The 26,090-nt window shown below is 45.9% G+C and overlaps 1 protein-coding gene across 1 annotated transcript in view; it reads right to left on the bottom strand.

The window, feature by feature from the left end:
• The window catches only part of BRINP1 (bone morphogenetic protein/retinoic acid inducible neural-specific 1), a 197,182-nt gene extending 172,020 nt beyond the window's left edge, over window positions 1-25,162 (bottom strand). Inside the window, exon 1 of the mRNA XM_010848430.1 lies at window positions 24,823-25,162. The gene's annotated coding sequence lies outside the window, so the exon portion shown is untranslated. The remainder of the gene's footprint in view (window positions 1-24,822) is intronic.
• Window positions 25,163-26,090: the final 928 nt, after the last annotated feature.

Here is a 26,090-nt window from a genome sequence, read left to right as displayed (position 1 = left end):
TAAGATGGCGGTGGTTTAGTCACTCAGTCATGTCCGACTCTTGTGACCCCATGGACTGTAGCCCACCAGGCTCCTCTGTCAGTGGGATTTCCCAGGCAAGAATACTAGAGTGGGTTGCCATTTCTTTCCCCAGGGGATCTTCCTGATCCAGGCATCTAACCTGGGTCTCCTGCATTGCAGGCAGTCTCCTGCACTACAGACAGATTCTTTACTAACTGAGCTTCCAGGGAAGCCCTACACTCAATAAATATATATTGTCATTATTATTATTATTTGGAACATATATATATATACATGCTCTAGCACACTCATATCATACTCTATTTGCTTAATAGTAATCTTTCTCCTAAATTTTAAGCTCTTTAAAAGTAAATCCCACACTGTCTAGTTCACTTTTACACCATATTTGGCACGTGGTAGGTTTTTCATCAATTGATTAAACTCCTTAAGAGCAGAGACATCTCTACTTCATTGTTTTAACCACAGCCTTTAGTACAAAGACGAGCCTTCTTGCACACACTCATTGCATGAGCAGATGAACATGTGAATGGACAGGTGGGTTGCCAAGGTACTCCAGTTAAAATGCTTACCCAGTGCTGAGGTTAGGCCTTTCCCTGCAATCTCCCAGTTTCTGGCCATGCAGACAACCTCAAATGCCACAGCTCCCACCCAGTTGTACAGACACCTTGGCTTTACCAAGACAGACACTCAAATAGATAATCCATTCCCCATCTTCTGCTCAAGCCTGATTTTTTTTTTTCAACTCAGCTCCAGCTGTGGTTTGCCAAGGTGCCCCCCTAAGCAGTGAAAAACTAAGCCCCAGACTTCCCGCCCCCACCCTACATGACCAATCTCTTCTCCTAGTCTTAATGTTCTAGCATTTTAATTTATTTTTTTCTCTGCATGAAAATAAACAAAAGGCATTGTGGACAAACTTCTGAAAATCAGCAAGAATCTATGCAACATCTTGGACGCAGGTATTATCCAGATGGCAGCCTCATCTCTGGCAACAAGCAAAATCCAAGGAGCCAGAAGCACCAACAATCTCTGCCTCTTGAATATTCACAAACACATCTGATTCCACTCACGTCACACAGAAAACCTTACCAGATTGATTCCATCTTAAGTATACTTGGTAACAATTCCAGTCCCTCAACAACATTCTAACAACCGGACTGCCCTTAATTTCATTTGCAACTTTAAGTTTCATCATCATTTTCATCAACGCCTTTATAATAAGCAGGGTCTTTGTCAAGGTAATGAATTTTGGGGGGGAAACGGAAGTTCTGTTTCTAGGTATCTCTGTGAAAAAGAATGTCTCAGCTGCAATCATTTTAATGTCTCCACCCTAAGGAAAAGGAATAAACTTATGGATACTTCAAAGAACTTTCCAGAAGGAGGAAACTAGGTGGCCCCAGACCTTTTCCATAGGCTACTTCACCTTTCCAGCCACCCATCACACTGCCTTCTTCATAGCAACAGACTGTTTATCCTTTACGGTCCCTCTTCACGGAGTCTTTTTCTTCTCCATCCTACACTTGTTAGCTTACTAAAGTCTTACTGACTATTCTGAATTTGGATTTACACAAAGAAGTTAAGCAACTCTTCCAAGTTTACTCAACTAGTCAACCAGGAGCAGGACCATGTACGCTGGGAATCCAGGTCAACCTGGGTTCACTGTTCTATTGTGTCTGATGATGTAAGTCTCAATGATGAGAGTCAACATCTGCTGAGCATTTCCTATGTATCCGGTACTACTCTAAAAATGTACCCAGGCAAACTCTTCATAGCAACTTTAAGAGGCTTTTATCATAACCCACTTTACAGACAGGTATGTACATCGTTAAGGATACTGCCTGAGGTTATACAGCTAGTGAGTGGGCTCACACCCACGCAGTCAGGTTCCAGAAACTGATCCTTAAGCACTAATCTTACCCAGCTTCAAAGCCTTAACTGTAAGCTCATGGTTAAAATTTGTATCAGGCTGAAATTTGTGTATACTACTGTGTATGCTTTAACACTAAGCCGTCCTGAATGCAGAAAAGATACTCAATATGTTTTTGATTACCTGGAGATTCACTTACTTACCATATATTTAATGATAACCTAGTAGGCACAAGACATTACCAAGGTATTACAGGAGCTGACGAACTATACAAAGATATGATAGCAATCTCCTGCAGTCAAATGTGGAAAGAAAACCACACTTATTCTGTGTGACCTATAGCATCAACATTATTCTTCCTGATTCCACAGCCAAGTCAAATTCATAAAACCAATTTTTGGAACCAGTAGGAACTTATCAACATGTTCTTGTTCTAGGAAAGAACATTTAGCTAAACAGAAGTCAAAAGTACTACTATTAGCATTTTATAAAAGAAAGTATGTTCTAACCAGTGACAGAAAACAGAATAAAAGACAGTCCTTCACATTTAGACAACAAATTTTAGATCTGCATTTGAAAGCCATCAATCTATACTTTTCGACCAAAGAAGAAGAGCACAGAATGAAAGAAAAGCCCAACAGGCAGAGACTTCAGCGATAGACGGAAGTCGGGTTGAGAGGTGTGGGTGCTGGCATTCACAGATGGAGAGAGAGGCTGAAAATCTCAGAGACATTTCAGACCACAGAGTTTGTGATTCTATGGCTCTTCCTTCAAGGAATTTTAAAATGCCATAAAAATGTAATTATAGAAAGAGAAAAAAAAAATAAAGTTTATGGGTTGTTTTATGGCCTTCTCACTTTGGGGTTCTGTGTCTGGTGGATTGCCAAGGAAGACAGCTTCCATGACATTATCCAGAAATGTTAGGTGTTTCCTAAGAGCCTGCTAGAGTTGATGTGAAGGATGTTAATTAACAAAAGCCAGAGGGCTCCGCTTCCTTTCCTACTCCTGTCTCACCCCTTTGGTGAGACATAAGTTGCCACATAGACTTTCCTCCTTTCTCCAAAGTGCCTCCCTGAAATAGCGGGGGATGATGCCAGGAATCCCACTACTAGAGTGACTTCTTTTTAGAATTCTACAGGGATTTTTTTTCCCTTTACCCTCAAGGAGTAAGCACAATTTGTTACTTGTTTAGCCTCTTTCTCTTTACCAGCTCCTTCCCAAGTGAACTGGGAATTCCTAAAATGCCAATGTGGATAGTGAGTCAGTAAAGAGCAGAGACTACAGGCAGACAGGTGTGCCTTCGACTCAGGCTGTGGGGCCCACTCTCTAAATGGTCAAGTCATGTCAACTCTTGTCACCTCACTTCCTGTTTCAGCTGAATTGCACCTCTTCTATAGCATCTTAGTTTTCTGAGCATTCGATAAAATAACACAGTCCAGTAAAGAGCCATCTATTGTTATTGCTGGGTCTTTTGGTCTTCTGAGAACAACGACCATATGACCAGGGTTGGGGGAGTTGTGGTTCCCACAACAGCAAGAAGCAATTCTCGGATACCAGCTGGGTGTTCCCAGATTCAACTCAGTTTTGACACTATCTACCCAGAGACTGTGCGCCTTGGACTGAAGATGCTGTTCAAAAACCCAGGTTGTTATCTGTGCTTCTAACCAGCTGGTTACAGACTGAAGGTTCCAACGACCCCCTATCTAAGAGTGTCGGTCACAAGCCTAGGTTATAAATACCTCTACTTCTGATCGATTGGCTAGAGAGCAGAGGTCCCCACAACTCCCACCAGGGGTTTAGTTTGCCAAAGCAACTCAGAGAACTCAGGCAACCCATTTACTCACTAGATTGTCAATTTATTTTAAGAAAATACAGCTATAACTACAGGAACAGCCAGATGGAAGAGATGCAAAGGCAAGGAAGGGCATCACTTTCTCCATATTTCTACGTCTTTACCAACCCTAAGGCTCGCCAAACCCTCTTTTTGGGGGATTTTATAGAAGTTTCATCACATGAGCCTTCTTGACAAAATCACTGGCCATTGCTGACTGATGCAACCTCTATTCCCCTCTCCCTTCCCCAGAGATTGGGGGATAAGACGGAAAGGCCCAGCCCTCTAATCACCTGCTGAGGTCCACTGGCATCCAGCCCCCATTCTTAGGTGCTTTGCAAAAGGGGTCTCGTTAACATAAAAAAAGACAGGTTTATAGCGCTCATCACTAAGGAAATTCCAAGAGTTTTCAGAGGTCTGTGCCAGAAAGGGGGATGAAGACCTCATTTATATCTTATTACAAATCACAATATCACACTGGGTTACTTCCTCGGTTACACCTGTCAGTGACTCCCTTCCACCTCTGGATGTCAACTATCAGCTACTGGCACTGTGCCTCATCATTCCCCGTGCCTTACTCTCCGCACCTCTGCCCAGAATCTCTGCCTTTACTTTCCAGGTTCTCTGCAGATAATTTCAGCATGTCCCGATCTGTTTTGCCCCTCTGTTCCTTTTTCTGAAACCAATCCCTCTGCCAAGAATTCTCTCTTCACCCTATCCCCAACTTGAACCTAACAAACCCCTTATTCTTTAATGTTCAGTTCAAGGTCATCCCCTCTTTGAAGAATCCCGACTCCCCAGGAAAAGAGGTCGCAAATGTGCTAACACTTCCCTTGCCATACATGTGAGCTTTGCAGCATGTAGCTTTTGTCCTGTTCACGTCAGTGTCCCCCACACCAAAGCACAGCATTCATTCATCAAATGTCTCATAAATAAATAAACAAATGAAAGAGTGAACCACCAAAATGAGCTGACAAGGCATACTGGGTATGTAGCATGACTGCAGCATCTCACAATCTGCAGAACATCTGGGCTTTAATTAAACCATTTGATCCTTAGGCCATCCCAGGGCTTTCCCAGGAAATCCAGGCTCAGAGAGTTTGAGTGCTTTGCTGGGTTCAAACACGGCAAAAAAAGGACTTGAACCCGGTCTACCAACATGTGAGTCTTAAAGCCCTTCTACACCAAGCATAGTCCTTATTATTAAGAGTGAATGATAGTTTATTAGAAAAGCCCCAGTTTTTAAGATCTAGCTTGAAATATGGGACAGACAAAAATGAGAACAGAATGGATGGTTCCACTGTAAACGCGAGTGCACAGACCCAACGGGGAGGTGCCCAGTCGCCCCTAGACGCACCCTGGGAACTGTGATGGCACTGGCCATGCATGCAGGAGAACACTGAGTTTGGGGAAATGGTCGTCCAAAAGATACTGGAAATAGATGTTGCCAATTTCCTGATTCCAGCGATGGCCAAGCCCATTTCCGGCACCGTAATCCTTGCTACAACTGAAGTTTCAGCCCTTGGAGAGAAGCCGAGAGATTTCTGCAAATGTTTTCTCTCCAACAGATGGAGCAGAAACCGAGGAGCATTACAGGGAAGATGGATCGGTGCGTCACATTTGCAACAATAAAAATACAGCAACGGTTAAAAGCAGTCGCAGTTAAATAGAACTGGGAACCCAGGGTTGGCCTAAATCTTTTTTTAATTAAAAGTGAAAAAGAATTTCAAAGTTCTATTTCAGCCCCTCAGAGCATCAGAACAATGAATGTGGGATGTTTATGTGGCTTGGCTTGGTGTCAGACTGCTTGAGATTTATGTGGGTTCAGGTCAGGGTCTAAGGAAAACCTCAGCGTAGGAAATAGGGAAGGGACGTTTGGGGGAGGGTGGAGACAGCATATGGCAGGAAAACCTAGGTTTGAATCCCAGCTCTGTTCTTGTGCAAATTCAAAAAAATCACTTAAATCTGAACCTCAGTCACATCATCTGTAAAACAGAGAAACAGGGCCTGCCTCAGAGAGTTCCTGCTGAAATAACATCAGTGGAACACAGAGAAAATAATCCCTGTGGGTTTTTACTCCTGTACCTTCCAGAGGGACCACACAGAACATTCTGATACCTTTCTGCATCCTTTCTCCCGATTCTTTATCTCTTTCCCCTCCTTCAGCATCCATATCATGGATGCCCTCGGATATCTGCTTTCTTTGCTTCCCTCTTCTTCTGTCTTTAAAGCCTCCCTTAATATTTCACTCACTGTGGTCTTGGGGTTGCCTGAAATGGACATGTCTGATGCTTTTCAAAAGCATCTTGGGTCCAGACCATGAACTTCTGAGGGAGGCTCCAGGACTGTGGAGACTGGGATCCTGCCTGTCAATCAATATCTGCAAAGATGCAGACACACCAGTCTTTGGGAACCTCTGTTGAAGCAAGGCTGCCAGAGAGCAGAAGTTGTTAGTTAAGGATGCTCTTCAGAACTGCTGAGGGGACTTTATAGTACATTCAAATCAGAGCACTACCAAGGAAGATCAGATATGGGTCTGGATCGGTCCTGAATATACTTATTTTGAAAACAAAAAATCTCTGGGGTTAAGAACTTGTAGTGAAGAATCCTTGCAAAGCACATGGTCATGTCAGCACCGTGGAAGGACTGTACCAAGCTTCCACCCTCTGCCTCACGGACGTGCTTCTCCACAGTCTCTTGGCCCCCACATCCAAAGACACAGATTTTCTCTGTTGGATGACTACTGTTCCAGCCAGTGTATATATATTTACTACATACATATTCATATACATACACACACATATATAAATATAGAGAGAGGCGTCCACAGGTATTAAGAAATGCACGTTAAGAGAAATATAAATGTACCTATATACCCATGAACAAACTTGCAAGTCCACACACACACACTCCCCTACTCACATATCAACACACTCAAACACAAAAACATACAAACACGTCTTTCATATAGAGACTCCATTCCAAATGCCAGCCCTGATCACTTCAATCCTAAGACCCTTAGTTGGCATATCTTCAAAATAGAAACTCTAATGCTTATTTCATAGCTGTAAATGCAATAGATTTGCATCTATGGAGGCACTGTCTTCAATATCAGATATAGAGTAGATGCTCACCAAATAGATGTCAAGAGCCACAGAATCATTTACACATCTCACCTACTCAGAAGCACATCATGTCGCACAAGTTTATCCACGTAGGAATGCACACAGGAATCCAGGAGCACATTTAGATACAACTGTATATGCTCATGCAAGCAATCGAGCTCACATTTTACGTGGCAGCGCGTGTCCACATATGGTGCACACACACACACACGCACACACACACACACACAGCTTCCACTGTGTAAAGCAAAGCGCTTACACACTCAGTCCTGGTTCCTTCTGTACCTGTGAGAGGATGTGGAGGAAACAATGACCCCACACAAAATGGACGCCAGGTTTTTTGTTTTTTTTAGAGAAAAGTCTTGGCCGTACAAGCCAGCACTTCAGAGGAAACACAAGCAAAGACAGGGATCAACACTAGTTGACCTTCGGTAAACAGGAAGAAACTATGGAGAGAAAAGATAATAAGGCTGGAGGCCTCAAGGTCCTCTACGCAGAGCACTTTTCTAGAAGCCTTGTAGAAGTCACGTAGAGCCACGTATCACTCCCACACTCCCAGAGCTCACGGTCCTAAGAAAGAAGACTGATGCTCAGGGGACTATTTTCTAAAATGACAACATGAATAATCACAGCAGGGATGGTCAGTGAGCAAAGTCCCTGACTTCTATTTTGCTTCAAGCTTTCTATTACTTAAGTGTTTGTCTCGGGTAGAGTAAAGTCAACGATGGCCCTCCTTACTCCCCCATCGAGGACATTCATGATGTTCAGAAATTCCACTTGTCTCCACCAGCAGTGGCCCTTGGCCAGTGTATCACCATCAGTGACATTAAGCACTGTATTTCTTGCATGGATACCTTTAACCTGTACAAAGATTCTCAAGAAGGTAATTTTAATGCTATGTTAGTATTTTCCAGGAACTAGGAAGGAGGGTGGACCAGATAACCACAAAATGCCATTCTTTTCCATGAGACTCTAATTTCTTGAGTCTATGATTTTTAAGATTTGGTTGATACTAAGGCTTGATTTTTATATTCCATTAATATTATTTTCTATGAGTCCAGACCTAGATAGCATATTCAAAACCAGAGACATTACTTTGCCAACAAAGGTTCGTCTAGTCAAGGCTATAGTTTTTCCTGTGGTCATTTTGGATGTGAGAGTTGGACTGTGAAGAAGGCTGAGTGCCGAAGAATTGATACTTTTGAACTGTGGTGTTGGAGAAGACTCTTGAGAGTCCCTTGGACTGCAAGGAGATCCAACCAGTCCATTCTGAAGGAGATCAGCCCTGGGATTTCTTTGGAAGGAATGATGCTAAAGCTGAAACTCCAGTACTTTGGCCACCTCATGCGAAGAGTTGACTCATTGGAAAAGACTCTGATGCTGGGAGGGATTGGGGGCAGGAGGAGAAGGGGCCGAAAGAGGATGAGATGGCTGGATGGTATCACTGACTCGATGGACGTGAGTCTGAGTGAACTCCGGGAGTTGGTGATGGACAGGGAGGCCTGGCGTGCTGCGATTCATGGGGTTACAAAGAGTCGAACACAACTGAACGACTGATCTGATCTGATCTGATGAGTCCATGAGATTCTGACTCTCAGTTTTTATTACCCTAAGATTCTACAACTATGATTCTAACATGCTGGTATTATTAGAATGAGACACTTAAGCCTTAAAAATTCCAAGCCGCCACCACCTTGACATGATAGTGACTGTCAGACTGTGTCCCCATGTGATACGCAGAACCTGCGTCAGAGCCACGGCATCTGAACTTGCTCGGGGAAGGCAGAGCGGCAGTGAAGAGAAAGAGGGCGGGCCACCTGAGATATAGGCTCCCAAAATACAACTCGAGGCTTTCCAAACACCTCCCTCCACCCAGCCTGCCTCTCTGACTCCATGCTACGGCCTAGTGGTTGAGAATACTGATTGTCAGAGGTGCCATAGAGGCAAGGCTCAGCCCCCCGCACTGGAACAGGGTGGGCTCTCGATAAATCCTGCGTGACTGAGTGACTCCACTGGACTCTCTGCAGGATTCTTCCTCCGCCTTCTTTTAACCTTCCTTCACCTTTTCTTCCTATTCCTCTTTCATCTTCCCCCTCCTTCTCCATCATTTCTTAGCAGTATGTTAGAACGTTCAAGCATATTAGTCATATAATCCTCAGAGGAATCCAATAACGTAGGGATTAGTATGCTCACTTCACTGATGAGGAGCCTGAGGCTAAGAAATGAAAGGACTCACCAAAGCTCACACAGCTGACGTGGCAGAGAAAGACCAAACCCTAATTGTCTGACTCCACGTTTTGTTTTGCTGTTGTTCAGTCACCGAGTTGTGTCCGACTCTTCCGTGATCCCATGGACTGCAGCCCACCAGGTTCCTCTGTCCATGGGATTTCCCAGGCAACAGTACAGAAGTGGGTTGCCCATTCCTTCCCCAGGGGATTTTCCTGATCCAGAGATCAAACCTGTGCCTCTCGCCTTGCAGGCAGATTCTTTACTGCTGAGTCACCAAGGAAACCCCAATTCCCATATTTTGTACTCCTTTATTCCACAACTGCCTTATAATGTTCATTTTTTTTTAATTGACGTATAATTGATTTACAATATTGTGTTAATTTTAGGTATATGGCATAGTGATTCAGTATTTTTACAGACTCTACTCCATTCTAATGTTCTTCATAATAATAAAAAGAACCTCTTGAGAGATTTAAGAAAACCAGTGCCTACAGAGAAGGCCTACAGGTCCCATTCCTGAATGTAACTCCAATTAATGTCCTCAACCAATACCAATTCTCATTCAGAATTTCTAATAATTAAGGGTCTACCACAACCAACTGCTCATTTCATTTTCTAGCTTTTCCTCTTCCTCCAAAGAGTGCTGTACATGGCATGTGTTTATTTTTCAATTAAAGCAAATTAAACTTAATTTTGTTTTGAGAACTATTTTTTTTAGAATTTCACAGCCCACGGTGAGATAATTGAGACCCTGCTGTTTCTGGAAGCACTATTTAGAGAGAGCAGGCCTGGGTCTGGCAGAACCTTGGAGGAAGTCATCCTTAACCCCTCCCTTTCGCACGTCCCACCTCACTGTTTCTCCAATCCATCCGCTCCCTTGCCACTTCCCTGAGCCTAGAAGGCTCCAAAATCACTGCAGATGGTGACTGCAGCCATGAAATTAAAAGATGCTTACTCCTTGGAAGGAAAGTTATGACCAACCTAGATAGCATATTCAAAAGCAGAGCCATTACTTTGCCAACAAAGGTTCGTCTAGTCAAGGCTATGGTTTTTCCTGTGGTCATGTATGGATGTGAGAGTTGGACTGTGAAGAAGGCTGAGCACTGAAGAATTGATGCTTTTGAACTGTGGTGTTGGAGAAGACTCTTGAGAGTCCCTTGGACTGCAAGGAGATCCAACCAGTCCATTCTGAAGAAGATCAGCCCTTGGATTTCTTTGGAAGGAATGATGCTAAAGCTGAAACTCCAGTACTTTGGCCACCTCATGCGAAGAGTTGACTCATTGGAAAAGACTCTGAGGCTGGGAGGGATTGGGGGCAGGAGGAGAAGGGGACAACAGAGGATGAGATGGCTGGATGGCATCATGGACTCGATGGACGTGAGTCTGAGTGAACTCTGGGAGTTGGTGATGGACAGGGAGGCCTGGTGTGCTGCGATTCATGGGGTCGCAAATTGTCGGACACGAGTGAGCAACTGAACTGAACTGGACTGAAGCCTAGAAGGAGATTTCTATTGGTCATTTAAACAAATTTGATAACCTACTACCCGACCTCTAGACTCCCCTCTCCCCTTCCCCCACTCCCCTCTCTGCCTTTCTCAACCGCAGATCTGATCAAGCCCATTCCATCTCCCACTCTCCACTTGGAAGGCCCTTCCTCCATCCAGCCACCCCTCATGGCTCACCCAGACAGATCTCCTCTCTTCTCCCTAACATGCTGTGATGCTCCAATTTCAGTACCAGCTTCTCTGTATGACCTCATGATGCACATCTGTCTCATTATCAGACCAGCAGAGCTTCAGATCAGAAAGACGTCCTATCCACTGGAGACTGTCCAGATGGTGGAACACAGTAATTCCACAAAGAAAAGTAAGGGGTAAGCCAGAATAAACTGAAAGAGGGATAGATGAGGGGAATGGGGAGGCAAAGACAAACAGTGGCAAAGCAGAAGGAAGGAGGAGAGGGGAACGAAGGTGAAATTTATGTCAAATCTGGGAAACTTCCCTTTTTACTCACCTTTGATTATTTTCTTAATACGATAATCATGTCTGAAATAATACAATCAGAATTGCTTATATAAACATTTTCCATACTCACTATATTCTTATTTTTTATGGGAGACAGACTTGCCTACTGTAAAGTTTCCCAAAGTAAGCTACGTAGAAAATTAAGTGCTAGTCGCTCAGTCATGTCCAACTCTTTGCAATCCCATGGACTATAGCCTGCCAGGCTTCTCTGTCCATGGGATTCTCCAGACAAGAATACTGGGAGTGAGGTGCCATTGCCTTCCCCAGGGGAACTTTTGACCCAGGGATGGAACTTGGATCTCCTGCCTTTCAGGCAGGTTCTTTACCATTTGTTATACCAGGGAAGCCCTATATAAAACATTAAGAACTAAATAAAAATAAATAAAAATCTCTATGACAGGACTTTGTCAGAGCCTTGAATGTGCTTATACATACCAAGAAGAGGGTAAATCATTGAAGCAATTTCCAAATTTCCTTGACCACACAAAGACATTTTCTCAGAGTTACAGAATAGCATGCGCACCATGGAAAATGAAAATGTTCTGTTGGTGCAATAACTGTGGAGTCAAGAGTCAATAATTGTGGAGTCAAGAGTCAGTAATTGTGGAGCCAAGAGTCAATAATTGTGGAGTCAATACTCTGGGAGTCCAGAGTTGGGGGTTTTAGGTTTAACACCCTTACCTCTTTATTAAAAGATCGAGGCCTTTGCCATGACATTCCCCCATCAGAGCCTTCACTGTTTTATCTCAAAGAAATGAGGAGGGTCAGGTGTGGTGGAGCCTAAGGTCCCTTCTAGCTCAGTTCTAACATTCTATGGTTCTGTGATGAAAACAGACACAAGCTTGCGGGCATGGTTTTGTGCCAACCACTTCCTCTATGTGGAATGTCCCCTTTCCATTTCCATGAAGTCTGATCCTTCCCTCCAATGCCACTGCCTGTCCCAACCCTGAGGGCAGGAGGATGAGATGGTTGGATGGCTTCACTGACTCAGTGGACAGGAGTTTGAGCAAACTCCAGGAGCTGGTGAAGGACAGGGAAGGTTGGCATGCTGCAGTTCATGGGGTCACAAAAGTCGGACACGACTAAGTGACTAAACCACAACACCACAAACCCTCTCCTGGGCTACTTGGACTGGCACGCTTTCACTCCTCAGGCTTCCTATGAAGTATTTCATTGCCAGAAGAGGCTGCCTTGAATATAGCTCATGTATACCTTTGTGAATTCATTCAATCTTTGAGGGCAATTATATCAGGGTTACAAAGGTAGCAAAGACACAGTCTTCTATATGCCTTCTCTTCCCACTTAGCCTTTGGGGATATGTCAGAGCCATACATATCCTCCAAAAGAGCTCAAGACAATGACTTAATTGAGGACCAAATCTATCATTTTTAAATCCCCTTTAGAGACTGTTTAATGTTTAAACCAATGATTTCAAGTCATTCTTTTAAAGCCTTGGAACCCTTTACTCAACTCTTAAACAAGAGTAACAGAGCCAAGCAGATACAGTAGATCTCTCTAGGTGGACGGCAAGGTGACGATGGACTCAGTCTGTTTCCAAGGCACGATAGCTACGTTAGTGTATACTGCACTGCATAAGTTACTTACCAAATACCTGGTTTTTATAACTACAATTGCTCAGGCCAAGATCAAGGAATAAAAAAAGACTGAGTCCATTTAAATTTGGTTTAGGACAAATGACTTAGAAATTTAGCAAACTCTGCATTAAAGCACAGGTCTCTACCTTGGGTCTTTTTTTCTAGCAAGAACTGTTCACTGGTCCACCACATCCTACTATTAAAACACTCATTACCCAAGTAACACACATTCATTAAAGAAATATTAGGCGCTACAGGTACGTATAAAGGAGAGACTGAAATTCACTCATAGCCTATCACCCAAGATAATCACTCAAATATTAGGGATCTTTTTAAAAATAGCATGCTATACACAATATTCTGTACCTTATGCTTTTTTTTTTAATTTAGGATACCAAAAAATTTATCCATATCAATAAAAGTCATCATGAGTGCCATTGATCCAGCACGTACGGTATGCCAAGCACGCTGCTAAGTGCTTTATGCACGTGACGTTCATTCTCATAGCCGAACATCAGGGAGCTACCACTGCTGGCCACGTTTCACGGGTTCCCTCTTTTCACCCCACCTCCTAACGTATCAGTGTGCTTCCCTGCTAGCATTCTGAATGACTCTAGATGTTCCCCGATATGCTTTGTTTTGCTATTTCTTTTTTTTTTTTCCCCGAACACTCTAATAGAGTTCCTATTTTTCACACAAATAATTAATTACTTCTTAGAATGGGAAATTTCTTAAAATGGAAGGATTTGCATCTTATTTTAAAAAAAGGGACAGAGACAATGATGGTGGTAGAGATGGGAAGAGGGATCTGCCCCTGCCCCAAGGCACCCCCTCTTCTTCCCTCCCTCCTCCTGGTCACCTCACCGCAGCCCCAGCTGGTCTCCTCACTGTTCCTGGAACACAGGCTGACCTCAGGGACTGGATTCTAGCTGGAATGCTCTTCCCAGATGTCTGCAGAGCTCTCCCCTGACTTTCTACAGACCTCTGCCGGATCCCAACATCTCACTGGGAACCGCCACTGCCCATCTGCCAAATCAGCCCGCCCTCTCCCATCACACTACGCTCCGCCTCCACCTGACGCACTGTAAGTTTGCTTGTTTATTTATTTCTCTTTTCCCACACGAGAATGTCAGCTCCAAGCAGGTAGGGCTGAGTCGATTTTGCTCACTGCTGCATTTACAGCTCCTAGAACAATGTCTTACACAGAACAAGTGCTCGATAAACAATGCCTGTTTGTTTCTTAAATGAAAGAATGAAAGTCGCATTTCATAAAAGGTTGTATTCAATAAAGATTTCTGCCAATGCCCCAGGAGAGTGTCTTTTTCCCTTCGTTCTTGCCAAGACTGGATGCTGGCACTAAAAAAAACACATTTTGAGGATGTTGTGTGGCATCACATTACTATGTTCATTTATTCGATTACTAGGGAACCTGAATATTTTTTGTGTGTAAGTTTATTGACCAGCTTCATCTCATTTGTATCACTGCTTTTTTTCCCCTCTTTTTAATTAATTTTTATTGGAGTATAGCTGCTTTGCAGTGCTGTACTAGTTTGTACTGTACAGCAAAATGAATCAGCTCTCTGTGTACACAGGTCCCCTCCTTTCTGGATTCCCTTCCAGTTTTGGTTGCCACAGGGCGCTGAGGAGGGCCCCCTGAGCCACACAGCAGGTCCTCATCAGTCATCTATTGTATACGCAGTGTCAATAGTGTGTATACATCAATCCCAATCTCCCAATTTGTTCCACCCCCTCTTTCTCCCCAGCCCAATCTCCCCATCCCATTTTCAGCTGGAAGACCCTTTCCCCGATCACATTCTGACAACAGATGATCTTATGACCGTATCTGGGCTCATGTTTCATTAATAGAGAGAACTCTGCCTTGGAAATTTCCCTCTATATTTATTGCCTTTCTCCTTTCTACCTGTTCTCAACTACATTCAATACTCCTTTATACACTCATGTGTATGCGTGTGTGTGTGTGAAAAGAGAGATTATATTTAGATATCTATCTGTATATACAGAGAGAATACACACATATACATATTCTCTCTCTCTCTATATATATATATATATATATACATATATATATAAAACATAATATATATTCTATCTAACTATTGCTTTTGTCTTGCAACATCTGCCTATCACAATTCATGCCACCTCCACCCGTCTATATCCTGAGCTACTTTTAAACCTGCTACTGTTACCGGAAGTGGCTTTGGCAATTCTGTTCTCAAGAAAAGTAAGACTGTGGTTCTTGGCTGGAGTTCAGAGTGAAAAAGGAGCTTATTCTATGACCACTGGTCCTAGTCTCAACAACACAGGAACTTCAGCAACTGAGGGTCCAAATAAACGTGGTGAGCTGAGGTTTCCTGCTGAGGCACTGTGAAGTTAAATTTCTATTTCAAGCAGCTATGGAGTTGGCAGCCAGAAAGCACTGGAAGAGTGGAAGATACTCATGATGCCGACAGATAAAGACAGAGAGAAAGCAAAATGCCGGTTATTAAGGAGATTTAAGAAGTGTCCTCCCAGTGGCACCATTTATAACATCTCCTGGAACATGTAAGATAGATGCCGTTCTCATTTAGGCACATACAAGACTGGGATTAAGGGCAGAGCTGATGTGAGGGAAGGCTTAAACATTTGAAACAATGTACCTGGACTGAAACAGTAGAGAGCAAACAGTAAGAATCCACCTTGATTTGGGGAAGCCATCAAGCTGCTAAGGACTGGACCATGCCTTAGGGGGTGTGCGGAGGGAGGGCAGTTCAGTGGAAGGATGTTATGTTTGGTGCCTGATATGGGTCTGAGATGTCATGCTATTACTAACTGCATATCTTGGGGCAAATCTGTTCACCTCTGAGCCATGAGGTCCTCATCTGGAAAATGGGGAGAATAATTCCAACTTCAGAAAGTGACTGTGAAGCCTCAATAAGATGAAACATGGTAAGCTATGCAAGCAGTTGGTAAGATACATGATAAAGACAAGACAGTGGAGAGTCGTTGTGAGGAGGAGAAGGATAAACAAGGTTCCTGGGAGCACGTGCAGCCTGCTGTCAATCAGCTGCCTGCCCATAGACATCTGCTGAATACCCAGACCTTACCAAAAGTGAAAGATGAGAGCATCAAACCAAGTTACAGTGACCCAGGCCGCAGGGGACGAGGTACCACAACCAACTCAGATTCAGTTTGATCCTAAAGAGGAAAAAATGTATATGTAAAAAAAATGAGAAAGTTGACCCAGACCATATTGAAGATGACTTTTCAGCCCTAAGGCCGAAAAGCCCTGATGACTTTTTGATGATTGTACAGCTATTAACATATCTGGTTTCGGACACACGGTGACAGAAAGAATTTAAAAATCTGCCTCAATCACTTTGAATCTTTGGCCTTTTCCCACTCTCTTCATCTCTCCCCTACCTGCCGGTATCACATTGCCACATTAGGGGACAGGATTGGCAAAGACGATTGAGAAAGCTCGTTTGCAAGGTCGTGCCTCGAACCTAGGGATAATCTCTTTCCTACAGAACATTTCCAGTTGGGGAACAAACCTGAGGCATGGGCAATACCTCATCTAGTGCAACAGGGTAGAGTAATAATAAAAAAACCAGTCATAATAGTTAACGTTTATATAATGGTGATAGTCTGTCAGGCATTGTACTCATGAAAACCCCGCAATGTCTCTATGAAGAGTGACTACTGCTACCCGCATTTTACAGATGAGGAGACTGGCATAGAAAATAGACTGGTAATCTGGCCAAGGTCACAGGGATAGCCAGTGGCAGAGGTGGCACAAAATCCGGCGACCAAGCTTCCAGCGACTGCACTTTCCAGCAGGGCAGAAATAGTACAAATCCTCGACGCGACTGGCTCCGTGCGCGGCCTCGACTGAGCGGCAACCCTGCACCGAGCGCCGAATGGGCGGTGATACCGCTCATGCACGAGCTTGCTGAGAACATGCGGCAGGACGTCTACATCGAGCGCCCGTCCCCGCACAAGGAACTGGTGACGTGCTTGGCACACACACTCTTCCACTTCAACACTGGCTTTCTCACTGTGACATTTCAGCCATCTCTGAACACTGTGGGTGAAGACCCTTCCAGATCTCCTCCAGTTCCATCCTAGGCTCTGCCTAAATGCATAATTCCCACCGTTAGAAATGAGAGGAGAGGGCAGGTAAAATTCCGGCTGATCTAGAAATATTTTCAGGGATCATTTGTAAGGCTTCACTGGACTCTGAATGATGCTGTCCTGCTGATATGCATTCAGAATAAAATTCCTGATGACCCCTCTCAGCCACACCACCCTCCCCACCTAGCCTCATCTACCCCTGGCAATGGCATATGATGAGGCCCACTGCCATCTCAAAGAGTCATGCTTCCAAAATTTGTCCCAACAGAAAAACCATATTACCAGCCCCTGCTGGGTAATATACATTTCCATCTTTCTCTGAATTCCCAATACACGGAAGTGCTGATTTTCTTTTTTTTTTTAATGATTCCTCTGTTTTGTGTAGATGTTTTTATAGTGTCAGCTAAGGCTTTGTGTGGGTCCTTCCCCTACCATGCACCTGTAAATTCAGAACCCATGAAATTCTGTGAGAATTTCAGCTTATCAACCACTGTGTAACCCAACACACTTAAGGTAGAGTCTCTGCCACAGTGCTCAGACGCTCTTCCAGACTGATCTTGAGGTTTCCGGAATCTCTAGGGATCCCATGGCCCACGAGAAATTCACATGTGTAAGAACTGACCACTCAGAAGCGGGAGCTCTCTAAAGAGCAATCGTATCCTAAATGTCTGCCCTCCCTCCATCTGAATCAGCTTGTAGTCTGTAACTCGGCGGCTCCACAATACCCCCTGGATCCATTATTTCTCAGAGAGGTTCCCACTGGCTCATTCGCAGGACCTCTGAAAGGCTAGATAAATTATATCTCAGAAACCCCTGCGGGCCAGTATTGGGTTAACCCTTACAAACGGTTCTAGCTGTTCAGATGGGCCATTTACTGGGAGCCCCGCTGCTCCGACCTTTGCAATTTGCACAAAAACGACTGCATCTTGCTTTTGTTAATTGCCTTATGCATCTACCTCCTCACCCTTGGGGGGCACACCGTCTCTTAGCTGTTCCCAAGATGGCCTGACATTGTTGTGTATAGCTCTGCACCCCGTGAGAAAATCTCCACAAACTGAGAACAAGATTTGTTCAGAACGATGCCTTCCATGTCCGCCACAGGCCTTCCTTCCTATGGGTGCCCGCCTGTGGGCAGCAGACAGGCCAGGCGGTTTCCCACCCTTGACTTTCCCACAGCCTGTCTTTTCCAGTGTGTTCTCCTTCAGGCCACCTGCAATCTCCAACATATAGTTCCTTTGAGAAATAAAGATCCCCTTCACCCTCACATGCAAAAAGAAATTAATTTCACTTTTCCCTCAGCCTCATTATCTTCTTAATTGTCTTCTCTGCCCCCTCAGTAGCAAGGACTGTCTATGGATTTCTAGGCGGCCTTTCTAGGCTACCATGTTCCAAGAGGACAGCCGGTTTCATGCTACCACTTAATCACTCCGATATTAAGCGTTACAAGAAAGGCAGAGCTATCCCACTCAGCAACCTTATGTTGAGTCACAATCTGTGCCCTGAGTCATGACTTCTTTTTGATTTGCTTTTGAGAAGACATCTGTACCTTATGATGAAGCGTGACTATCATGTGTGGGTCTCTCTCTCTGCTTTTGCAAGAATTTCGTCATGCACCATTTCCATAAAGCTGAGCAAATCCCTTCTGTAAAGCAGGCCACTGTATGGTCCTTCTCAGTTTGCAGAAGGCAAGGTCAGAGAAGGGCAGATGCATTCTTAAGGTAGTCCAGATACATGGTGGTGGGAGCTAGGACTAGAATCAGGTACCCTGAGTCCCTGTGGTCTTAGTATATGAGACTTGGAGTTAATGAAGACATAAAACGAAAAGATATCGTCTCTGATCTCTGACACCTTATAGTCACAGCCTCCTTCCTCCCACCATCACCACCTCTGTGTCTTCCTTGAATCTTCCCTTTCTGCAAAGTCTCCCAGAACTTCTGAAATGACAATAATCAGTCCCCCATGAAAGACAATCACTTATGGATTTGCAGATCTCGTCTAATCCTGGCAGATTTCATCACCATACCCCCTAAGCCATTTTGTTCAAGGCCTTTCCCAGACAAGAGATGCAATAAATATTTGCTGATCCTAACTGACTATAGCTTTCATCCTTTTTCATCAGACTTCATTTCAATTTACCTTCTCCCCAGGTATCCATCCCCCTCCTCCTTTTCTAGCCATTTTTCCCTCTTCAGGTCCTCCCCTCCTCCCTTTAGATTTGGGAATTTCTAGAGTTCACAGCACTCAGAGCAGGACTAGGAATTAAGATTAGAAGCATTCACTGAAATGACTGATTAAAAATGGACACGATGGAAACCCAGAGAGAATACGTAACGACGAGCTCTGTCAATCTCCAAACTCTCCTCAGCGCGGTCCTCAGACTACTTACTTCCTAGGCAGGGAGATTTCAAAGGGGAGATGTCTACATTTCTTGCCTCTCACCCTGTATGAGGCCTTTGTGATCTGGCCTCTCCCTACCTTATTCTCATCTTATGATGCTCTCTTTCTCAGGCAAAAGCTTCAGTCCCACCATCCCGTAAATTTCCTGAGGCTGACCCCGCCTAGTGACACCATCACTGTTCTCTGCCTTCGATAGAATTTCCCCTCATAATCACGTGCTTGGGTGGGTCCTTTCCATTTAAATCTCAGTTCTAATATCACCCTCTCCGGAGGTTCTTTTCCTGATGACCCTAAAGTTCTGTGACCTACATTTCTTTCTAGCCTATTAGCCCCAGTTTTTACTTGCATGATATTTACTATTATATGAAATTATATTCTGCTTGCCTATGTATTTACTCATCTGTTAGCAATCTCTCCCCACTAGATCATCAGCTCCACGAGAAAAGGACCATGTTGATGCTACATTTCTCATGTCTAGATCTGCGCTATTCAATACAGTAGCCACTGTCCACATACAACTGTTCAGATTTTAAAAACGAATAAAACTCAAGTAAGGTTAAAAACCCATTTATCAGTTACACTACCCATGTTTCAAGTGCTCAGCAGTCCCTTGTGGTTACGGGCCACCATATTGGACAGCGTGGAAAGCCTATCCAGCATCACAGAAAGTTCTGTGGCAGCACGGGTCTACAGCAAGTCTTGAAAGATAGTAGGCAGCCGATAAATACTAGCCAAATCAGTACGTGAATGAACCTTCCTTTTAATCCTCGCTCAATTTCCCCTCTCCTTTTTGTGGCTTACACTGTAAGTAAGATAAACTAGACAATGCCTAGGACAACATCCAGCTTGGTGAGAGGCCTAAATGGATAGTACAGGAGACAAGGCTGTGAAAACAAGCCCATCCAGTTTGAAAGGGAATACTTGCAGTTATAAGACTGGAAGAGAATTACACTTGTATTGCACGGTTTTAGAGACCCGTGAACAGAAGACAGATCTAGTGTCAAGGTGAGAAAACAATTCAACAAAGCTCTCCCTGGACAACATAGGCTGGTTTGTGTGACAAAGAAGTCACTATTGCCAAAAGTACTAGAAATGAGGCTGAGTGGCCACGTGTTATGGTTATTACAAAACGGATTCTTAATTCTTGAATGATGAGAACGATTTGGTTACAGTGAAATCTTAAAACACTGAGATTCCTTGATGAATACATCATGAAACATCAATTTCAAAGAGTTAATGATATGCCCCCCAACTCTTCCTGGCATCTAGTGAACAACCCAACCCTGTTGGCCGTCCACGATGGCCACCATTAACTCAGCAGTACACTGGGAAAGGCCGAGATGCCGAAGCAAGGGGGTCTTAGACTCAACGTATAGTTCTGTCGGATGCGTGGAGGGCCCGCTCCATCCTTTCATTTCCCTCTTCTGTAAAAAAGGGGCTGTATCTGTCTCATTGGGTGAGAAGGAAGATTAAATAAGGACAAAACTAAAGACCCTGGAACACAGCAGGGAAATTTTCATTTCTAAGAAGGACAGAAGTTTACCGGCCTGTGTATCATTATTGGTGTCCCAACATCGTTGGCAAAGGGGGTGTGGTGTTGAAGCCATTATTGCATTGCTTTGAGTGAATATGAAACAATTATCGGAAAGAGAAAGAGAGAAAGAAATTACAGCTGCTGATGAGTCTGGGCTTCAGATGTAACAGCAAACGTTTCTAGAACAACTACCCTGTGTCAGTTCCTGGGGACAAAAGGTGCTCCTGAGATCTTTGACCATACTGAAGAGGGCAAGCAAGATGCAGGCCCAAAGAGCTAGGAGACAGGGCGAGGAGAGACGCAAGCTAAAACAGAGTGTCAGACAAAATTATATGCAAGGACAGGGTAGAAAGAGATTAACTGCAAAATAAGCTGTGGGGAAGACTTCCTGGAAAAGTCATTTGAGCTGCATGTTGAAATACAGGTAGGATTTTTTAAAACGTGAGGCTGACGTTGTGAGATGGAGGAAAGACAGAGGTATTCCTTGCAGAAGGGGTTTGAATGGAGAACAATGAGGGGAATTATTTGGAGAATGACATTTGAAGACCTGTCCTCTTCACATGACTCCCGTCTTGTCTATAGTATGAGTACCTGGAGTTTAGTGGACAATTTGTTCATCTTTAGATTTTAGCAGGGGGGAGGTAAAGAGGGAAGAAGAGCAGATGTGTCTAACCCTGGGGGCCTGTTCAGGCGATAGGTACTGGTGATCTCATCCGGGGAACTGGGAGGGGGATAAGCGAGAGGATGCAAATCGGAAACTGCCTCTTCCCACAACCGAAGGCCCCTTGGGCACAGATCTTTCCAGAGAAATAGAGGACTTTCCAGTAAAAAGCATAAACTCTTGTAAGCATTAAGAGGAGATGTCTTATTTGGAGTGGCCAGGGGAGAGTGTTTCTAGGGTCCCTGCCTGTACAATTTCAAATATATTCGCTGCAGCCTGAGCTGGGCTGTCTAAACTCAACAGGGGCCCAACAGCTGATTTGGAATCTCTGAGCTGTTTCTTCATGGTTGAAATGGAGTCACAGCTCCCCCTTCTGGGAGCTAAAGTGCCATCCAGCCCCAGAAAAGCCTGTGTGGAAAGGCTCTACTGCAGATGGGCCTGAAACTCCTGTTTTCTCCCTCCATGCTCACCTGCACCCCGAAACCAAGCACCAAGAAGTCCGGGAGCTCACTTTTGCTTGGGCCTGATCCTGACTTCTTAAGAGCATATCTTTCATAGGACTTTACACTTCCCCTTCCCTGGGACTATAAGTCCCAGTCTTTGTGTGGGTGATGCTTTCACATAGGGGAATGCAATTTGGTGTGGAGGTTGCAATTCTGTTCTGGGAAATTTAGCAAGTAGAAAGGGTTTCTGAATCTGCACGTGTCCAGGTGACTGCATGTATGTGTGTGTGCTTGTGTATGCTCCTATGACGGCAATACATATGACTGTATAGAGGTAAGTCTCCTTAATGTAAAGAAATGAATTTGCCTGAAGTATTTGCATCACTAGATGGGTGGACACTTGGCTTTCTGTAAAGCAAAGCATTTCTTAATAAAGAGCTCAGGTACAGTCCAGATGCTCTGCTGGCTTCTGTCTACTAGGCATGGTCAGTATGGGTCTCTGGCTGTCCGTAATTCTCTGAAGGCACTGGAGAAAGAATGTATGTTTTCTGAATGTGTGTGTGTGTGTGCGTGTTTCTGTCTGTCTAATAGGGACTGTGATTAAAGCATTGGGCCTTTTCTCTCCAGGTCATGTTTCCAGATGGAGCAGCTCTGAAATGCATCTCTGAAAGGAGAAGTTTGATGAGGGAAGACAAGTGATTACCTTGGATGGGAGCGTGGTGGCAGGGTCGGGGTGGAGAGCGATATGAGAAGAAAGGACATGGATCTGGGTGTCAGGCACTACAGGTTTTAGACCTGGCCATCCCACCAACTCATTGGAGAAGGTTGGGGAGTTCTCACGTCCTCTCTAGCTGCAGACTCCTGCTGTCTGCTCTTTAATATTCTTTCCAGCTTTGACTGTCTACGTATTTTAAAAAAATAAGATGAGAGCAATTCCTAACATGGGGTCTCCTCTTTTGCCTTCCCACACCCCAAGCAAAGTGAACCGGGGACCTCTGCTCTGACCCAAGTTTCCCAAAGCAGATTCCTTGTGGCCGTGTGAAGGCTTCCGCCTGAGACATCAGCCTCTGACCAGAGAGCAGGGTGTCTGCACGTGCCTGCAGGTAGCACCGCCCCCCACCCGCCAGGGCAGGTTCCTGCAAACACGTTAGCTTTTATCTCTCCCCGGAAGAGAAATAAATACATGTAAGTATTTAAGACAAGTATATTTTTATGTTTCCCCCTAGAAGGCCTATTCAGGAGCCCCTTCCTGCTGAGGCAGACAAGAGGCTGTGGCCCAGCACCTCAGCCCTTGTCCTCTGGAGCCTCACTGCCTAAGAGCTGAATGGCTGCCTCTTACCTTGGGAAAGTAACAGCTGCCGGAGTCTGGAAGCCATGCTAACAGCAGTAAAACTCAGCATTTTTTGCTGAGTAGGGCAAGCCTTTAAGAGGCATCCGGGAATCAAATCAATGGCTGGCCCTGGAATCCAAGCCTAACAGGACCTGGCCAGGGAGGCCAAGGGACTTAGCGGGGCCGCCTCCTAGGAGGCAGAGGAAAGAGGAAAGAGGAAAGAGGGACTGTCTTTCTTACTGAGATTCTTCCCACCACCCGTGTGCCCTTGGCAGTTTGCGAGGTGCACATCAGCAGCAGTTTTAAGTCAATTACCGCCACATTCCACCATGAATTCCCCACCCACAACCAGTTCCCAAATTGTAGGTCTCCCTCAGTACTGAAACACAGACACACACAGATGCACACACTTGCATGCACACACACACACACACACACTGCCTCTCTGCCTTCTCCCAGTACCCTCCTAAGCCCAGGGGAGCTATGAGGAGGCACAATATAGGAAAAGATTCTCTTGGGACTGCCCAAGCCTGGAATGGGGAAGGGAATGACGGACCTGTCTTAGGAAAGTGCCCCATCCATCTCCTACCATGTTTCCCAGAGCTGCCCCCAAATGAGATTTCTTCTGCGATTCTCTGTAGCTATGATGGATGAGCAAGTCCCTGAGGGCCCTTTCTCCTCTCCCTTGAGGGGCATCCATGCAAACTTGCCCAGATCCTCCCCAGAGCACCAAAAGCAGGAGGGGTTGTAATGCTGTTATGATTACAAACAGAGAGAGGCAGGGTAGACTCTACCCGGACTTGCCAAGCCCCAGATGAGTCCACAGATGACTTCTCTCCTTTCGTCACCCACTACCCAGTGACTCCAAATTCCCACCAGAATCCTGGAATCTGCCCAGTGTGGGATTTAAAGTGACAGCGTCTCATTGCCTCAGTTTGGCCATTTCTCTTTCATATTAAACGGTGAGTGCAAGTGCAGCAGATCCCCATCCTTTGGAGAAATCTTCCTTCAAGGGTACCAACACTGGGCTGAATAAGGTACCATCCCGGTTCCCAGAATCCTCGCCAAATCCCAAGCCCAGAGCCCCAGAGGGAGTCCACAGCGGGTTTCCCGATGGCTACGTGATCCTAAAACAAGGATCCGATTCCCTGTGTGCCGGAGAGACCTAATTAAAAAGAGGCAAGAGCGCACATACAAACACACACGTACAAACATGCACACACATCGTGCCTTAAGTAGGTTACAGGACCTCTCTTCACCCCTCCCCTACACACACACACACACACACACACACACAAACACACATCACAAACACACGCATCGAACGCAAACGACGCCGCACACGCAAACACACTAGCACCATATCAAGTTCTCACCATGGTACACACGTCGGGAGCGCGCTGGGAACACACACGCCACTTACTGAGACCCGCATTTAACCCTCTGCGCCCCAGAATACGGAGACACCCCTCCCTCCTGGGGACCCGCGACGACTCGCAGGCGGCGGGGCGGCCGAGGGCAGCGCGGGAGGGTGCAGGGAGGGGGAGGGGCCGGGCGGGCGGGGGCGCCCCGCATGCGGTCCCGGGCGGTCTCCAAGGGCAGCGGGGCTGCCGGCGCGGCGCCCGGCGCTGCCTTACCTGGAGTCAATGTCCGTCTTTGGCGGAGAGCTGCGGGCGGACGCTTTTTATTCGGCTCCGAGGGAACTTGGGAGAGCCCTGCGTCCAGCTCGCATACCGGGAACGGCGCGGGGACTGCAGGCGTGGGGGTCCCTGGCTCCTAGCAGCCTGGCTCATACTCAGCCGTCAAGACCCCTTCGCTGGTCCCGAGGACAGGCATGAATCCCGGCTCCGGAAGGCGGTCACTACTGCCTCTGCCTCCCGGCTCCCCGGCGGTGGCTCGCTCGCTCTCTCCCTCTCTCGCCCGTTCGCTCGCCTGCGCTTGCCTCCTCCCTCCCTCCCCGCGCCAGATCAGTTCGCAGCCGTGGGGCCCGGGAGCGAGGCGGCTAGCGAATGGAGAGGGAAGTCCAAGTGCGCCGCGGTCTCCGGGCGGGGAGCAGCGGAGGCCGGGCTACGCGGGGGGAGGGACTTACCGGCGACGGGCGAAAATGAATGGGGGAGCGGCTGCCGGGGGGCGGGCGGGGAGGAGCCAGGAGCCAGGGTTTATTCCGAGGAGTGTTTTGTGCATCTTTAGGCGGAGGAGGAGGAGCGGAGAGAGGACGGAGGAAGGGAGGCCTCCTCCTCGGAGGGAGGGGCGGCCTGGGTGGGCTGAAGCCAGAGCCCCCAGGGAGTCCCGTGGGTCCGGGGCTAGGGTGGCGCGTCTCCGAGTGTGTGCACCCGGAGGGACTGTATGTGGCGTGTATGCGCAGACCCCCGCGTCGCGATGCTCTTCAGCGTGTCTGGAGCTGTGCGCGTCGCGAGTATCCGAGTGTTTCTGGGTATGCGGGTGCTTGTGTGTCGGTGCGTAACTATCCGAGTGTGGTTTTGTCTGGGGAGGTGCCCGTGTGGGTCCGTTTGTATCTAGCGCCTCTCTTTGAGTACTTAAGACTGTTTGTTTTTCTGTATGTGTAGGCACGAGCCCGTGTAACCTCCCAGAATTAAGCGAGTGCTTCTCTACGTGGGCAGGACGTAGGAGTGAGACGCTGAGGAGACGCAAAGTTCTCTCCATACCACAGAGAGAGGAAAGGGGCGAGGATACGGGGGCTAAGGCATTGATACACAGAACCAAAGACTCCCCATTTCGTCTGAGATGCCGGCTGGGGCTGCTGACACCGGGGCCTCTTCCTAAAGTAGAAACGAAGGCCAGAACACAATCTGAATTCTCACACAGTGCATATTCTGTATGCTTGCTTACTTTGCTTCCTTTTTTAAAAAATTTAAACCAAATCAGCAGTGAGGGCTCCTGAAGT

Source organism: Bison bison, unplaced genomic scaffold (genome assembly GCF_000754665.1).
Source record: "Bison bison bison isolate TAMUID 2011002044 unplaced genomic scaffold, Bison_UMD1.0 scf7180017864266, whole genome shotgun sequence".
NCBI classification, from domain to species: domain Eukaryota; kingdom Metazoa; phylum Chordata; class Mammalia; order Artiodactyla; family Bovidae; genus Bison; species Bison bison.
The sequence above is the reverse complement of the archived record's forward strand: the minus strand, read 5'-3'. Positions and strand labels throughout refer to the sequence as shown.